The 15,439-nt window shown below is 37.5% G+C and overlaps 1 protein-coding gene across 2 annotated transcripts in view; it reads right to left on the minus strand.

The window, feature by feature from the left end:
• The window catches only part of adamts8a (ADAM metallopeptidase with thrombospondin type 1 motif, 8a), a 191,012-nt gene extending 176,920 nt beyond the window's left edge, over positions 1 to 14,092 (minus strand). For both annotated transcript variants that reach the window (XM_073952223.1, XM_073952221.1), the window contains exons 1-2: positions 13,859 to 14,092; positions 8,163 to 8,376 (exon numbers count right to left, since the gene is read on the minus strand). The gene's annotated coding sequence lies outside the window, so the exon portion shown is untranslated. The remainder of the gene's footprint in view (positions 1 to 8,162; positions 8,377 to 13,858) is intronic.
• Positions 14,093 to 15,439: the final 1,347 nt, after the last annotated feature.

The following is a 15,439-nucleotide window of genomic DNA, read 5'->3' on the forward strand; positions in this document are numbered from 1 at the left end:
TTGGAGATATCTGCAAATATATTATGACTAGTCATATTCCTCCATTGACTTCCATTGAAAAATATTTGCAGATATCTCTAAATGAGTTTTGTCTAGTCACAATTGTAATTAGAGATATCTCTAACTGAGTTTTTACTAGTCATACATTTGGAGATGTCTTTAATTCGTAATATTTAGAGATATTTACAAATATATTTGAAGATATCTCTAATTAATTTACTAATAGTCGAATTACAGTTGTAGATATCTTGAATTGGACGAGTCAAAACTCAGTTACAGATATCTGCAAATATTTTTCAATGGAAGTCAATGGAGGAATATGACTAGTCATAATATATTTGCAGATATCTCCAATCTGATTTCGTACTAGTACAATTGTAATTGCAGATATCTCTAATTGTCATTCTGACAAGTCGAATTATAATAATGACTTGTCAAAATATATAATTATATCTCTAAATATATTTATGGATAGTCAGAACAAGGTTTAAATGTTAAAACGGCTTGCCATAAGCTCTCACTCAGCTGCACAGTGGAGATTTCTCTAGTTATATCCTTTCAGTCGTTTGTTATGCAGTGACATGCAGTCAAATATTTCGCCAAACAGTCCTTAGGGATGCGGGGACACACAGTCAGATATTTCGCCGAACAGATCCGCCACTTTTGGCGCTCATAAACAATCATAAAGCTCTCGTGCTGCAGGAATGAGGAGGTCTGCTGAAGGCGCGCAGCTGGCGTGCTGTGAGGAGTTTGCGTCTTTAATAAACTACGGCAGTTTGCGATCACTGAACAGTAAGAATGATTAATAAATCCATATCAAACAGTCCCTTAAAAGTCACGTCTCGCTTTCGGTTTCGGGCTTTGGCGCGTTTCGCGCTCACACACAAGCGTACCGCGCCAAAGCCAAAGTGTACCGCGCTCAGGCACACCTCTTCCAACCGGGCCAGGGCCGGCCAAGTGAACCGTGCTTGAGCCTGATTCAGCGCACTCACACTTCTCAAACGATCTGGGAAACGGGCCTGGGCACGGTACGGATGGCATAGTGTGAGTAGGCCCTAAACTGGTTGCAAAAGATATGTAGATCATTAGAAATGATCAATCAAGTCATTTGCCTTATTTAAATACACGGACAGCACGATGGCACAGTGGGTAGCACAATCGCCTCAGAGCTAGAAGGTCACTGGTTTGAGTGCTGGTTTTCCTTCGGGATCTTCGGATTTTCCTACAAGTCTAAAAACATGCGGTATAAATTAAATAAACTAAATTGTCTGCAGTGTATGTGTGTAAATGAGTGTGTATAGATTTTTCCCAGGGATGGGTTGCAGCTGGAAGGGCATCCGCTGTGTAAAACGTATGCTGGATAAGTTGGCAGTTCATTCCGCTGTGGCGACCCCAGATTAATAAAGGGACTAAGCAGAAAGGAAAATGAATGAATGAATATAATATACACTTTTTATTCTAATTATTAATTAATATCCATTTCAGATATATTGTCTGTTTTTATTTATTTTCCTGTAATTATTTCAAATTTGCTGTATATGTGATTAATTTAATTATGTAATATAATACATATTTTATACATATCTAAACTGCTTTAGGCAATACTGTACTGTCATGAACTTGAGAAAGAGAGAGCCGCTGTGTGCAGATTGCTCCTAAAGAGCATTAAAATAAGAGAAATAGTGGATTAATTTTTTTATTTCACCAGCCTTTTTTAAACTTTAACACATTGAAAAGAAATGATCTATAATAGTGTAAAAATAAAAGCATTGTTAAAAATCACATTATTTTTTGTGTCTCATGTAGTTAATCATTCATGTGCCATGGGTAAAGGATGTGTTTTAATTCGGCTACCACCGCAAGTATATTTCAAACCTGTGGGAGGCACTGAATTCACAAAGAGAGTATACAGTATTTTAACATATACGTAACACATGTGACAGATGTAAAATTAGCACTGGTGTAACTTTGCAAAATCAAATATAATTGTTTGAAAACATTGACAGATAAATTTGAGTACGTACAGTTCGTAAAATACTGTAAAATACTTGCTTACACAAAAAAGCATAGAAACATTTACATGGAGTTGCTCATGACTCTTTCATTGTGGGTTTTCTTCTTTAAAATGCTAATTATAAACTCACAGCTGAAGTGTTGCAAGAAAAAAGTGGAGTCTTGGCCTAGATAAGCTTCCATACAAAAGCACCAGCAGAACAACAATACACTTGCAGAAATAAACATGCACACATGCACACTCACCTAATACTCTCTAAGGTGATTTAAGAACCACAAACTGAAATGTAAGCCCACACAAACACTGTGATACTTAGCTGACAAGTATTATGGTGGGTCGTTCTGACCCAAGAGCATATGAGGTACGCAGTCAGGTCACAGCTGCACGAGTTACACACAAACCCACATGTACATGTGTATGCAGAAGAAAACCCACATATACAATGAAACACTATGCACAGCTGCACATACACACAAACACAAGCCCTAAAAACAAAAGATCCCTCACAATGGCTGCATATTTTGGCTGGCCATAACATCCCAAGAGAATGCACAACTGTCACTCACATTGCAGATGTTTTACACACGGCGTGGAGTTGCAGCTGGGCAGCAAAGAGACTGATGATCTAACAGCGACGTGAAGGGGATTTCCATAAACACTGGATGTACAGGACTCAGTGTCTTAGCCTATGCAGCCCTCACAAACAGCCTGCCAACATCAAACGGCTTCAATTTATGACTAGCTAACACACAACACAGCTGTACTAATTAGACACAGCAACGTCACTAAATTGTAACTTCAAATCCAGAACAGAGATGTTTTCGACTAACATGAAAACTGTTAGATGATCGACTTGCTGCTTCCACAAGCTACAAATGACCTTCATCTTGATCCAGCTCCGCCACCCAACGTCTGTGAACTTAGCAATGGCAAAACTGATGTAAGAATACTATATGTTAGACTCACTAAAATGAGCCCCATTAGATTCAGCATTCATATGCAGTTGGTTCGTGTTAGTCACAGTAGCCCCTTTCACACAGTGATACCGGTAAATATCCGAAAAATTTCCAGAACGACTTTACCGGTAAATTCAAAAAAGCAGTTCAGACAGGTGAGGACGTTATGGAATTTTTGCGGAAAAGAATGTTCACACATCCATTCCAAAATACCGGTAAATTCTGACTTCATTAACCAGAAATGAGCTCTAAACGGCTGGGTTTGTATTTGTAAACATTTGACTACATCATTAAAAACTCTGTGGATGGAGAAGTATTGTGAACAACGAAAATGAAAATATAGAGGAACACTTTCACATGTCGAGATGTACATAATATGTGTGTGTGCTGGCGCTCACGGGCTGTTTCACAAACACACGCGACGCGTCACGCAACTGAAGGAAGCAGAGCTTGAAAGTAAACAAACAATGGCTTATCATAAGCATCTTATCAATAATTATTTACACAGTTGGCATTAAGAAAGAAAATATAATCGTTATCTGACTAACATCTAGCAGCTACATGTGTCTGGGAAAATATTCAAAGACTTTTATTTTCATAAACCGCGCCGACTGAATGCGTCTGACTGTTCTGATTGGCTAAAATAGACGTCTTACGTCAGCATGTTCTAGATGTGCACGCGCTCTTTCCGGCGATCTTCCTTCTGCGTTCACACAACGCAGCATTCCGACAAATTACCGGAAATGTTACAACCTCTCTTTCCAGAAAATAGCCAGAACAAATTTACCTGTATTTTCAAAAAGGGCCTGTTCACACATACAGACCTTTCTGGAAAATTGCCGGTAAAGGTCTGTATGTGTGAAAGAGGCAATTGTGTGTGTTCTCTATGCTTTTGTACCTAGCAAAGCATGTTTTGCTTTAAATATCTAGACAAGCTATGTACTCTCTTTCTCCCTTTTCTCCTGTAATCAGTGATTTGGACCAACAGACGTTTTGATGGATGTGTTCTGTACAATCTCATGGACTGGCTGTTTTAGATGATATGTAATATATCTGGATTGTCTCCAGATTAACAGTGTGATTAGGAGCCAAAGCGCAGGCAATGGAGAGCAGACCATATCCATTTACTCTCAAGACACTTGGCAAATTGAGCCATTTTCTCCAACACTTTGCTCTATGCGTGGCCAAACATATCCCAAATAAGGAAGGAATGTGGAAGGAAAGGAAAGATGTCTGTTTAATTGTACATTTGGCCTAATTACAGTGCAATCTAGAAAATGAATTTGTTTTCAGTATTGTTGAAAAACATAATATATTCCTGTGATGACAAATCACTAATATGCTGAATAAGGTGCTCAAATAACATTAACCTATTTAACTAAATAACTGCATTAGTAAAAAATGTATCTGTAATTTTTTTTCACAATTTTTGCAATAACAATATAAGTGGTGAAACATCATGTACTGTATATGAATGATGACCGTTCAAAGTAATTAATAATATACAAAACAATACATAAAGCACAGGTTATAATGCACACATTTTAAACCATTATTGTAGACTCAATTATACTTCTGCATTGAGTGATCGGTGTAACCCATGATGCATTTCTTGCAGGTACAGTAGCCGAGCATTTATACTTGTGCTTTCTGTTTGACTTCCAAAATTCTAACTGGTTTCGAGTTTCTTTGCAGGTGTTTTGTTTACACTGGAAATACTTGTAATGCTAACTTATTGTACTGTACAAGTAGCTCAAACCAACATTTTTACAGACTATGGCTCAAACTCACTCAATCAGAGGTGGGTGCCGACGGATGTGCAATAACTTCAATCATGTACTTCAGATGCAGTGAGGGCCCTTTGTTTTGTGAGGCACTGTACACCCACTACAAAAAATGTTTGCTTATTTATTTACTTATTTAAATATGCATAGTGAACGTAAGTGGGGTTCTTCTGACGTGTTCAATCGAACAAAAAAGTAACTGTTTTGGAATAAAGCCGGCTGATAAATTATCTTTTTTAAATGTACGCTTGAAATACTTTTTCCTTGAATATGCAGAATATGCAGAAATGTGCAGAATATGCAGAAATACATTTTGCATGAAATGCAATGAAATGCATTTTCATTGACATCTCCACCAGCATCTTGTAAGGGTCATAAGTTTTAAAGGGCACCAATGATAAAAATCATCTTTTGTAAGCTGTTTGGACAGAACTGTGTGTAGGTATAGTTTGTTCAGTCATATTGGAGTGATAGAAAGACAATAAGTCACTTTGTTAAAATTTCATGATGTTAAAATAGGATCCAATTCCCTCCCATTTTAAGGCCCACTGCAACGTGAAGTAAGAGTGGGGTTTAACCACCCAATGAATTGATTGACAGACCCGTATTAACATGTCTCCGTAATGCATATAATCATATCAACAAGACAGGATCTCTTCAGCTCTCTGTGATCACCAGTCATTATCAAATGTGATCAAGAATGAGTTTTACAAGTTTAAAACGTTTTGAAAACAGTGCATGTTTGTGATGTATTACATCGATTTTAACATCACCACAGCCGCATGTCAGTACAATTATAAAAGATGCTTCAATCCCGGTTTGCGGATGTTAAATCAGGTTCATTTTGTACATTTAACATAAAAGATATCTATACAGCTGTGAATCCTGTCCCATACATATATCCTGTCACATTTGTGTGCAAAAACAGTGCAAAGTTAAATGTGCGTGCTGTGTGTGTGCGTGCTGTGTGTGTGCGTGCTGTGTGTGTGCGTGCTGTGTGTGTGTGTGTGTGTGTGTGTAAGCTTTGTAATTACATTCTGTGTGACTCATTGTTCTCATCAACTCATAAAATCCACAACAAATACATTAAATAATCATTGGGAAAGTTCTAACTGTATTATTTCTCATAAATGTTATGTGAGATCTGCTTCCTTCATGTCTATCACTGTGCTGTTTATCTGACGCAGCCAAGGCGGAGATTAAGGCACACTCTGACAGGCACATGAGAACAGTGGGTTGGGAGGACTAGCATTAAAGGCACTGGCAACAAAAACAGCTACATTGTGTTCAGAGCAGAAAATTCCATTTTTCCGAAAGGTATGATAAATCATCTGATAGGTATTTTGAGCTGAAACTTTACAGACACATTCTGGAGACACAAAAGACTTATCTTAAATCTTGAAAAAGGGGTAAAATAGGAGCCCTTTAGGTCAAGCTCAGCCCTCGCACTAAACTAATACATTACAAAAAACATACTCTTAGAGTTGAAAAAGGAGACATAACCTCTGCGCTGCCTTCACCCATGCTGGCCTTCTCACGGTGACTTGGCAGCCAAAACAAGACAGCGATGAAGCGGATAATTTTGATCCAAGATAAGTTGAAAGAGAAAAATGAGCTGAAAGCAGCAAGAATCAACTGCCTTGGGAGAAACATGGGGGTTCTGTATTACATATAGAAATGCTTAAATATGCAGTTCTGAGATGCAGAGATCTCTCCTCCACACTGTGTTTTTCCCCTAATGGTGACTCTTTGCGATTACAGCCTGTGACCGCTTTCACCACATACTCAGCTGTGAGAGGAATGTGTTTGATCTATTAGCTGTAACACTTTTAAATGGCTATGATGACAACACCTGCATCTCTTTCCGGAAATGGCACAATAACAAGGCCATTGTTTCATTTTACAATTCAATGGAGAAAAAACTAGATGAAAGCACATTTCAGGATATCTCTCGAATAAATGAACAAAGAGGAAGAACAGGGAATGAAAAAACATTGAGTAAAGCAAAGAGAGGATAGTCTTTCGCTTGTCAAGAATTTACACTGCAATTCTCTGACCTCTGCCCTACGTTTGTAGAGGTCTGTGGTTCTCTCTTAGCCAAGATCCAAACACACGTCAAAGCAAATGCCTTATTTGGTGCCTAGGGAGAATGTCCTTTTGATGGAAGGCCAAAACGAGGAACACTTTTAATCCTCGAAACTTAAATTTGCTTGAGTTTGCATGCTCAGCATCATGTGGCATTGGTTTAGAGCATATGTAGAAAAGGGAATGAGAAAGTTCAACAGGGAAAGAGCAGTGCCATTAAAATAGAAACCTGACACTTGGCCATGACACTAAAACAAGGAAAAACACATTTGGGGAAACACAATGGTAAAAGAAAGTCCCGCCATACAGCTATATGAGGGAAACAGTACTGTATGCCAGGTAATGATGATGGGGATTTTAGGTTTAGGAAATCAATTTTTCAGCTAATATTAAAAACTAATATCATTATAATAACATTTCTTAGCATGTTGGAAGAAAAGAGAAATCAAAGTAGCGTAAATTTTAGTACCTTTGATAAAATGCTAATCTGATTACAATTCTAGCGTGTAAAAGATATTATTTCAACTGAATCACCAGGTTATATTTTGCAGAATTTAACTAAATACCACAAAAATTGATCAAAGATAGAAGTGTCTGGCATTAGAGAATCTTTATGGTCAAACTGTTGGGGTAGTTTACATCTGCACTGATTGACAGCGATCACAAAACATAAGGTTCTCGCTTGTCTCCTGGACTCTTTGTTAAAGCTGTCCATTACTAATCAGGCGTGTCTGGTGTTGGACTACACTCTTGGCAAAGGCTGTGAGAGAAATAGTTTGGTTTTTATCTGAGCTGAGGGAGTAGAGCCAGATCAGTCTTTGTAGAGATTCATATCCAGAAGATACCAGTCACGGTTTTATTTACTATATTTAGCGAGATAAACGCAATGCTGTCTTTGCTAGCTTATCATTTTGGGCAAAAAATCTAAGCGATTAGATTTGTATGTAGCAAAAGATAATACACAACACTGATTCTCTGAACTGATCTGTGTTTGTTATTTGCCTTAAGGAAAAGTTCATAATCTTGTGGCGGATTTTTTCAGAAATTTTGCTTTGCACTTGTAGTAACTTAATGGTGTACTATATCACTTGTCATTAATAAATTGTCAGCTAGATCACCATCTGACAGTATGTATATGAAGTAAAACTTAATATTGCTTAATTGCAAAGTGAAGTTTAGCAATTATAATATGTATATATAGTTTATAAACTAATTTCGAGAGGATCACATGCTTATGACTGACCACAGCTGGTTCTGCATTAGCAACGCAGGATTCACCAATCGGATGAGTCCTAACTCACTATAAATAAACAGAGTTTTTACCTCAGTTGTCTTTGTCTTGAAGAATCACTCCTTCTATCCCTACTCCTCCTCCCTCCTTTTCCCTGACAGGGTGGCACAGCAGCTCAGGGGTTAGCACTGTTGCCTCACAGCAAGAACATTACTGGTTCAAATCCTTAACAGGCCAGTTTTCGTTTCTGTGCGGAGTGGTTCTCCTCATGCTTGAGTGGGTTTCCCCGGGTTCTACAGTTTCCTCCTATAGTCCAAAGACATGCGACATAAGTGCATTGATCAAACCCAATTGGCAACATTGATAAGTCAAAATCAGCAATTCCTAATTGCCATTAGCCATAAATAAGCAGGGGACTTCTCAAGATCTACCTAAGCTCAAACCCCCCTCTCGCCTTACAAATGGGAGGGAGCCTCAGGCTTGAGGATCTTTTGAGCTCAGGGCTCTCTACCGGGACAGTATGCCAAACTCGCTTTATAGTCAATCATCAGCTAAGTCTGATCTCTTAAAATAATTATATAGATTTATTATAACCCCCAAAAAAATCAGTGATCCCAATCTTCATCCATTTAAAAATATAAATTATTGCCCCACCAGATTATTTTAAGCTCTCTGTATCACTTGTTTTGAGATTAACATTAGAAACCTTTAACACATAAAAGCACAGGCCTTCATTTGTCAGGAAAAACCTGAGTATTCATTCTATGGGGACAATAAATATCAGCACCAAATCATTGCTTTAGTCACATCAACATGGCATGTGTCACAATTACTTTCTACAAAATTAATAAAATCAATGTTTAAACAAAACATTTTGTTGTAGTTACAGATTATTGAAACATAATGATATAAAAACAAGACGCATGGAGATTATTTAGACTAACAAAAATGTTTTTAAAATTAGCTTAAGTCAAGTTTTATGAACTAATTTTGAGAGGGTAACGTGCTGTGACTGATAGCGGCTAGTCCCGCATCATAATCATCGATAAACCAATCAGGTCAATCCAAGCTTGGTTTGTTTTACTTCCATTACTTCCATCTTCGTTTCTGGAGTCCATCAATTCACCCCATCTCCCCCTTTCCTCCATTACTAGGGGGATCTCTTAAGACCTACCTAATCTCGGACCCCCTTCTATGCTATACAACCAGTTGAGAACCCTGGGCTCAAGCATCTCCGAGCTCAGGGTTTTTTCCTGGGATAGCATATAGCACGCCAAACCTGCAACCAGTATCAAGCAATAATTAAGAGTAAACCTGAAATTATAATGAAGAAAACACATTTTTAGAATTTTCTTAAAAGCTTGTTTAACAAGACTGCAGTCACTAAGTAAATTTAAAAGAATGTTATAAGCATTGAACACGTCACACTTGATTTCCTTGTGCAGGGTTACACTGCCATCATCCTTACAAAACACAGTCCTGCAAACTCACTCTTCTGTTTAAAAATAACTCAACACCGCCATCTGTCGGATAGAAACCAACATTGCACAGGTTAGATGTCAGTGGTTGTCACAGCTTGGTGGTTTAAAACGATTGCCTTATCTGTTGCACATTAAAGCAAACGACGTGCAAACCAGTAATGACCTCATTCTGTGCCTAACAAACAAACGTTTACTAGTATTTTGGATTCTGTGAAATAAACTGCATGCGATCAGTGAGCACGCTTATTTTCAAAGAGTATTCAGGTTATGAAACACCAAAGTTCATCTGAACCAGCAACCCCTAAATCAGCTTCATTCCTCATTTGTTTTGCAAGTTATTCATTTGTGGACATTCCTCGCACATCATTCTAGCCTCATTTAGCGAAAATCAATTCTCAGCTCTACAAGGCTGGACTAAATCAGACACCAAACAAGAGTATCAGTCTGTGTGGAGTAATCCCATGACTGAAGTTCTGCACTCTTTTGGGTCATAGAAATTCACAAAGCATCAGCTCATAAATCCCGGCCGACCTGTTTCTGACCCATAGCTTCCCTTCCTCAAGCCACCACTAACTCTCCACAGTCTCAGCCACAGGGCTAGAGAACAGAGCCCTCGAGGACAAATACGAAAGCTATTGTTTTTTGACACAGACGAGGCATGAGTTTATTTGCAGGTCGGAGGGATCAACAGTGTAACTGATGCTGGATGTAAGACTGGAGAAACTGAACCATAAAATCAGACCTGAGTCCTTCACTCACTGCTCTTTTTCTTAGTATAAATTTGACATGGATAATTATGAAAGATCAAAAGAACAAGTTATAATACAAAGTTGGGCTGCAAGATTTTGGAAAAAAAACTGACATTATGATTTTTTTTCTGTGATATGAATACAGTTTCGGAATTTTGAATACCACTATTTGAGGATTTTCTGGGGTGTCTAAGAATATTCAGGTAGATAAATAGCCTTTCGTATTTTGTCTTCTTTCTGATCCAAATATTTTTTTAAAAATTCTAAGACCAAGTGAAATATATTGTTTACTTTTCACCGTAAGTAGAAATAAGTGAAGATTAAGAGATTTTTTTTTCTTGTTTTAAGAAAATTATCTGCTTATAAGATAAGTGAAATAATCTTGTTTTCGCTTTAAAGTGTTTAGACTAGAAACAAGACAAAAAGAAGAAATGTTTTCTTTCCAAGAAAGAAATGGTTTTTTTTTTGTTTGTTTTTTTGCATAAGTCATATAAATTCCATATAAATACAGTGAATAAATACAATTCTGTGGGTCTTAGTCAACTATAATCCAGACTGGACATTGCATATCTTTGCGATGTGACTATTGTGAATGCGCACATTGCGATATCAATGCTGAAACGATATATTGTGCAGCCCTATATAGTATATAAATAATAGTTCTGGTGTCCTGTTTTGCATGGCCAAATTTAACAGATATTATCCCTTGTGTTTATTTAAACAAACTGTGACCACAGTAAGGGAACATTTCCGAATGTAACCACAACTTCAATAAAATGACGGAAGTAATTAATAAAACAGGTCACGAGTACAAAGATGACTTGTTTTCTTATGCATGTAATGTGCAAGGCTCTATAAAGTCCTCTTGAGATTTTTCGACAAATTTTGTTGTAACACAAGTGAGTGGTAAAAATTTAAATCACTAACTGAACCGATTCGTTCATAAACTCTGCTTCATTCATAGACAGCAACTAATCCCTCATAGATTGATTCATCTATGAAAATAACTAAAACCGCTTTACAGACATGATTTTGGTTTATTTGATTAAATCATGCATTTGTTGAAACTTTTTTTATAGACTTATTTGAGTAACTGTAGTGGAGTTTTCTACCTCTGGTGACCAACCCATTTTATTTGCCAAATACCGCTACAAGTACAGTAGCTTTAAAATTCTATAACTAGCTGCCAGTGAATTTCCATAATTTTACAGATTTTTATCTACATAATACAATACGTAATATATGCCATACTACTAAAATATCAATAAAAGTATGCAGAGTTAAACTTTCAACAATAAAAGTTGGATAGAGATCTAATAACGCAATTCGAAAACATTCATTTTCTCTTTGGCTGAGCCCCTTTTTTAATCAGGGATTGCCACAGCGGAATGAACCACCAACTTATCCAGTATATGTTTTACGCAGCGGAAGCCATTCCAGCCACAACCCAAAACTGGGACACCTATCCCGCATGTCTTTAAATTGTGAGGGAAACCTGGAGAACCCGGAGGAAACCCACACAAACACAGGGAGAACATGCAAACTCCACACAGAAACGCCAACCGACCCAGCCGGGGCTCGAACCAGCAACCTTCTTGCTGTGAGGCGATTGTGCTACCTACTGCGCCATCGTGCTGCCCCTCGAAAACATTAATAAACTGAAAACACTCATGAATTATAAGCTACTGGACATTTTTAATTAACATATTTTTTCAGCAGAAAATGCACTATACATTTTATCTTATTGTTAAGGTAATGCTTAAATTAAATCTGTATAATACTTGCAATCGTGCTGTTGGGCCATATTTCACAAACGGTCTCACTCGTGTTTTTGCAAGATGCAAGAAAACCAACATATGGACGATAAATTGCAACATTCAAATTTACTACTCCTAGAGACCAATAATGCATGAAAATGGCATCTGAGGCAAAGTCCTTTGTTTACATGAAGGAAAAAGAGACACAGGTTTTCCATTAACTGGAAAACCTGGTGGTGAGGGACTACAAAGATCTGGAACACTAGCAGATATTTCCTCTGACCAATAAGTCTATCCTGGGTGGCCTCTTATGAAATTACAGTCACAACTTGTCATCCAAATGTCTCCAAGCGGGAAGTGCTGCCAAAGCCACAGTAGCCAACTGTGACTCCAACGGCCAAGCGTCGGAGATCTGTTTAGACAGCGAGAATAGACAGCCTGCGGGATGAGCCAAACCAAAAATGTCCATCTACACAAATTGATATCAGTTATTATTATTATATTCTCATAAAAGAATTAAAATGTCCTCACCCCCGAGCTCTTTTTGTAGTTTGTAAAGTGCCAACATCTGCACTGCTTTACGTAACACATTGGGAGCCCCCTTTTCTTTTGGCTTCTGCTGCTTTTTGGAAAGTCTTTCATTTCTCTCAACGCAGCAGGAACAAGTGCGTAGGTACGATTCACTTTTCACAGCATTCCCATCAATCCTTTTTTACCCTCGCCATCTTTAGCGTCAAGCTTGTATCTAAAGACTTTTATAGATGAAAGCTCTGAGTGCGCATTTTATTGTCAAGATGCAAATAAGCAGTGTTGCGTTACTGGAAGTGATCAGTATAGCTAGCACATTTCACAACAGCCATCTGCAAAGCTTTCAGGGCCACAAAAAAGAGCCTGTGTGGGCACTATGAGGTTATTTCCCCATACTTCTTAACGGTTATAACAGCCTGCTGGGCAAAACACAAAGAGTGCCCAGTTTTAGTCTGATAAGACAAGCGTCCATGACAACACAAGTGCAAAGCTCTTTTCTCACACACCAGGCCTCCCAAATGGATAAACTGGCATGAGGAGGTAGCTGTGGGTGGTTGTCTACTCTGAATGAAAATTAAAATGACTCATCTTAAAAATAATTATAATGAAATAAACAAAAAATAAAAAAGAATTAAAGAAACAAGTGAGATCATGAGAATTGTATACTTGACATAGAAAACATGTATATAACTTCTGCTTGTCCACCATTTACTGATTTAACTACTGTTATGATGGTAAATATTGTTTTTAACTAAAATACTTTAATTTTCTACAAAAAGAAAACATTATGCAAAGCAACATTTTAGGATGTTGTTTGGCGGTCAATAAACCTAGAATCTGATCGTTTGATTTTAATAGTGGGAATTGAGTTGGTTGGAAACTATAATGGTCCCTGAAGGACACCACTGGTAATTTTAATACTTTCAATTAGTTGAATGGTAAATATGCTCCAAGTCACAATAAAATATATTATAATGTACAGATTTTACGTTTAAATATTGATGGTTTGGAATGTTTTTATCATAATTGAAGTGAAAAACCTAAGCATCAGTGTTTGTAAGATGTACATTTGTTGATTTCTCTCTCTCTCTCTCTCTCTCTCTCTCTCTCTCTCTCTCATTAAACACACACACATACACACACACACACATACACACACACACACACACACACACACACACACACACACACACACACACACACACACACACATACACACACAAACACGGATTGAATTGGTATGACATCAATTTTCAAAATGACTGGTATTTACCTCAGGTATGAGCAAAGTATCGACTTTGAAGCTGTCCATCGATGACAAGATGTTCATTACGTCTTGTGCTTTTCGGGGGTCTCTTATTATTCAGTTTAGTGCTTTTATCCGTCATGGTCAATTTTCGAACACTTTAAAATTTGTGAACACTGCTCCAATTCCTCGGCTTCTTCTCCGCTTCCGTTTTCGCCACATATGGAATAACCTGTCTTCCGTTTGCACTGAAAGAGCGCCAAAAGTCAACGGTTGGCTAGAAATATGATCTGCAATTGGACACATGCGTTTTTAGTTAATTAGGATTTTACATAATATTACACCTTGAATTTACAAATCCGTCATTATATAATCAGTAGGTAAGGTATTTGTTTCAGCGCTTTATAATATTAGTTTTTCTTCGGCAGAACTCAAAAAAGTCTGCAAATAATAACAATCAAAACAATATCATTGATAGGCCTAATAATATCATGCTTGCTTTCCCATGCAATTGCAGTCCATTATAAAAATTAGCAAGCTTTTAAAAAAAAAAAAAAAAAAACATGCAAAAGTAATGGTCCTTTTGCATGTGAGTTTTGGGAGCAAACAAAATGTTTGTGAAATACAACCCAAACTTTTATACATTTTTCAATGATATTCCTTACTATGAATGTCTTGTGCAGGACATTGCATAACTAAGACACAGCCAAATGAATAGAAATAATATAAGTCCTTGAAATACCAATATGTAGTTGAATAGGCTATCTCCAGACCAACACTCCATTTGTCAAATGACAGCAGAAAACAGATGAAAGCAATATCTTGTATTTGCAAAAGAACACAACAAATTCACATATAAGAAAATACATTTCTATTAATCTTGATTTTTCACAATGTTTCCTGGGTGAGTTGAACCGCTGCAAATAGAGTCTCATTGAATGTAAAGCTGTGTACAAAAGACCAGTGGCCAAGGTTAGGATAAGTCATCAAATTAACTCTTGGTAAGTTTTTCCCAAACTTGTTGTGTACACAATGATCTGTAGGTGCACATGTCTCAGGACATCCATCCATCCATCCATCCATCTATCTTTATCTACAGTATTCTTTAGCTGTTAAGCTATTCCCTAGAAAGTATGCCTGTTGATAACGAACTCAAGTGCTTTTTGTCTCTGTATAAAACTGTGTGCACGTGAGTGAATACCTCAGATTCTCCTCTCATCTGACATTGATTTAAAACATACCATGCCCTTACGTAAGACCCAGGCCACGCTCAGGCCTTGAGGCTACTACCACCTGCATTTTACATAATCCCTTATCCCGTCTCATGACGACAATGGGTAATTGTGCAGTGGGTAGGTTTTCACCTCTTCCTAACCAGCACATAGTTCTTTTTGTAACTGACAATCATCACCTTGTAAACCCCGCAGTTCTCTGTAGTATAATTAGATTAAGGTTTGTACATTTGTTCTGATCTGATCATGATTACGACAAATCTGGGCTTTGGGGATAAGTAACCATGTTGATGCTGGAAATGTTCTTAGTACACCAAGTCACTTTCCTCATTTTCTCCGATTCCATGTGGAGGAAAATCACTCATTATCAGACGTA

Source organism: Danio rerio, chromosome 5 (assembly GCF_049306965.1).
Source record: "Danio rerio strain Tuebingen ecotype United States chromosome 5, GRCz12tu, whole genome shotgun sequence".
Classification (NCBI taxonomy): Eukaryota; Metazoa; Chordata; class Actinopteri; order Cypriniformes; family Danionidae; genus Danio; species Danio rerio.